We start from the raw sequence: 3,567 nt of genomic DNA, 5'->3' as shown, positions 1-3,567 counted from the left end.
AGCAGACACAAAGGATACTGCACTTGTACAGCTTCCCCATACTTGCATTTCTGACCTGTGCACATTTTTACTTCAAACATGAGAATTTATCTGAAGCTTACAGTTAGTTAGTCACCAATTTATAAAGTTTTTCAACCAACTAAAGAAGAGGAATAGCACCACATAACTCAGGTGACTGAGCAGGAAAAAACCCAGTGTGTTTGATTTATAGCAAATACAGCATCTGCAGCTTTTATAGACAAATGATTCCCAGAACAATTACAAATAATTAAGGCACATATACAACAATTTGTGAAGCATTTTGAAGATGCGGGGCAGGGGGAAGGGGCTAAGCTCATTAAAAATAGTGCAGACAGCCTTAGGTTGAAGGCTGTAAACATACATGCTGTCACCAAAACAGCAGAATATCCTTTTCTTACACCTTTCATAAGGCTCAGCACCCAAGCTTTGCTTACTGTTTAACATATTCCACATAGGTTTTTCTCATCTGGAAGGCTGTTGTTACTGATGCTGCGAGTGCATTTGAGATAAACCAGAAGTTGGTTGTTTCCGAGACATTTAAAAAAACTCCAAATATGCAACATCATTACTTCATCTTCTCGCTGTGAAACCTAAAGGAAATATTTCAAATGTATCAGTTATTGAAGCAAAAATGGGAAAAAAAACCCAACAAGAAACCACATTATGCTTTTGGAAATAAATTTCTAGCTCTTTTCTCAGATGGATTCATCAAAGAGATATCAAGGGGCTTTGGGAGGAGTTACGGGACGATTTGTTTTTGTACTATTAAAAGTCAATTTTCTCTGTGTCTGCAATTGATTTAATGTAGCCTTTAGGATTTTTGATGCATGATTTTAAGTCTCAAGAGAATGCCTGGCCATTTAAATAATCTAAATAGGACTAATGTTTCCTTATTCTTGGCTGCTTTTTTATTGTTCATAAGAATTCAAATAAAATGTGCAAAATATGTAAAAATATTTTCTCTGTCTTTATGGTGCTGGATGCTATCTATAATTCAGATGGCAAAGACAGCTAGACTGACTCCAAACAGCAGAATAGCATTCATGGTCAGTATCAGACATTTTGATTTGACATTTTGAAGAAACCATATAGTAAGCCCCAGAAATAAAAGTTCCCTCTGATCTCCAAGTCAGAGGTTGGCTGACGGCTCAGATCTGCTCAGCTTCACGTTTTAGTTCACAGCTAACACTGTGAATAGCTTCATTGTCTGCACCTGAGTCCTTTCAAAATCCTGCTAAAGTTTCAGAACAAGTCACATTGCCTGGCAATGAGGCTCACTCCACTCACTGCTGCCAGTACCGAGTTAAAAAGGACAGATATTGAACTGAACCACCTCTCTATCTCACTGACTGTCCCCTTGTTTTTGAGTGAACAAGAAAGGGATCTCTGATAGGAGTTGAACATTTCATTCCAAAAGGCATTAAAGATGTGATACAGACATACTGTCTGATATCATTTCAGGCGAAAGTACTCTGCAAGAATGGTAAAATCGTTTGGATTTCAGTGCATGTGTCCTTTTTGCCCTAGCACGAGAACCCAGGTACTTCAAGCTCTTTAAAAAAAGGGACAGTAAAAGATGACCGAGAAAAGCTTGAGCAAAGGGTCAGTGGCAGGTCCCTGGGAATGATTACCTCTGTGAAATCCAGGCAGCAGGGATGCGAGGTATCAGAAGTTGTGCAGTCACCTCCGCTAAGCATCTAATCACCAATGGGTCTGATCAGCAGAGAACACAATGTGAGGAATCAGGAGAGGTCACTAAGCAGTAATTACAAAGCAAGTCCTGCTGCTTAACACACAAGGCAAAAACAAAAAATAAATCCCCCCAAAATGCAGACTACAGAAATGGATGGTGACAGAGATGGGGCAAACAAAGCATTAGTAAAACACCAAGGAGGGAGGGTAAAGAAATAAAAATGGCAGCAAAGATCTAAATATTTCTGCCAAGTCTGTGGGAGCTCATTGTCTTTAGAGAATGGTTTCTCACAGAATCTGTTTCCCCTGAGTCACTGGGGTAGGTAGGAAAGAATAGGGCATGGGTCACCATCTGTCCCTAAAAAAGAAGAAAATGGCACAGAAAATGACAGTTACTACATATAAAGAAATGGGCAGAACAGGTAGGAGGCATCCCACTAAATTAACAGGGTATGTGATCACCCAGGGGAAGGCATGGTTTTACCTGCTGCAAGGAGCCCTCCTTCACTGAAAGTGATGTATTTGGGGTTAAAGTACTTCACTGGCCAAGAGCCCTGCAGAAAGCACCACTCCTACCAGCTCCTCGCTCTCTGCTCAAGATGCACTGGGAGAAGGAAAAATGTCCCTGTGCTTCACAACTTATATGCAAACCCCAGCCCACCTCACACCTTAGCTCCACAGCCCCACTGATTTAAAGGACCACCAGCAAAGTGGAGGCACACTTTCCACCCTGTCTACATCACTACCTGCACAGTGCCATCCAACAAACGTCTGTATCTGGCAGGTGCGGAGGCGCACGCCAGTATCACCATTAGGTCCACCAGATTATTGTGTGTTCCTGTTTTTTCCATAAAGGTTTTCATAGATGGCAGATGTGCCGGTGTACTGTCATCACATGATGGAGGCAGAGAAAAGAGGGTGGAGGCTCTCCAGGGACACAGCCATATGGTTCAGGATGTCCCCACATTGGGATATACAGGTCCCTTCCCTGCTACAGGCCAGACTACAGCTCCTCATACAGGATGCCTATTCATTCATGAGGAATAGGCAGGCAGCAGTAATGTAAAACATGCAAAAAATGTATTTTTTCCAAGAGATTGGCATAGCTGTGGTCAGGGAAGATTGGAAAATCGATTTATGCGCATGTGCATGAGTGACTCCAGTCTTGTAGGGACTGAGCTCCAGAATTAAAATGGAGAAGTGCAACTCCATTTAATGACGGTCACAGGTTTTGCTCTATACTTCTAAGTAAACCTGGGTAACCGCAAGATGTCTTCACTTGTATTATTAAAGGCTGCATTTATCATGATCTGTGGCAAGTTCAGAAACAAATCCCCATAGAACAAGATGCATACTTACCTCTGGATTGCTTTTACCTCACCAAGTTTCAGCAACTGCACTGATGTGTAAAGGTAGCTAGTGGCTAATTGGATGTTTATCAACACAGTATTTAGGCAGTACTGGTGTTTTTTCCTCAGTTACAAGTTGCGCATTTGTTTCACAGTGTTTTTACTGCTTGTATGACTGCTAAAAATATATATTCAGGATGAGGTTTCTAGTGTTTTTGAAATGTTATTTAAATGCTGGTATCAGAAGTACTCTTTGTAACCTCTGTTAGGTCTGCAGAGAAAGCACAATTTCCAAGAGGTTTATATCAGCATATATCTATAGAGCTTTGTTGAGGCATTGCATCCAGAGCAAAAATTTGCCATTCGTTTGACTAAATACCCCCAAACCACTGTCCTAGCTAAGAAGTAACCTGTAGCACAGTAAACAGACAAAGAAAAGTATCTCAGTTAAATGCAAAGCCTAAGTGCCTTTAAGGTTGGGGTTTTTCTCTCATTGTCAATCATT

General features: G+C 41.1%; 1 long non-coding RNA gene across 1 annotated transcript; it reads right to left on the bottom strand.

Moving 5' to 3' along the window:
* Positions 1-251: 251 nt before the first annotated feature.
* On the bottom strand, positions 252-2,343 carry LOC136012527 (uncharacterized). The gene is made up of 3 exons (XR_010611786.1): positions 2,198-2,343; positions 1,653-1,734; positions 252-611 (listed from the first exon to the last, which is right to left on the bottom strand). It is a non-coding gene; the product is annotated as an uncharacterized LOC136012527 (long non-coding RNA).
* Positions 2,344-3,567: the final 1,224 nt, after the last annotated feature.

The sequence above is a fragment of the Lathamus discolor genome, chromosome 4, assembly GCF_037157495.1.
Source record: "Lathamus discolor isolate bLatDis1 chromosome 4, bLatDis1.hap1, whole genome shotgun sequence".
Lineage (NCBI taxonomy): Eukaryota > Metazoa > Chordata > Aves > Psittaciformes > Psittacidae > Lathamus > Lathamus discolor.
The sequence above is the reverse complement of the archived record's forward strand: the minus strand, read 5'-3'. Positions and strand labels throughout refer to the sequence as shown.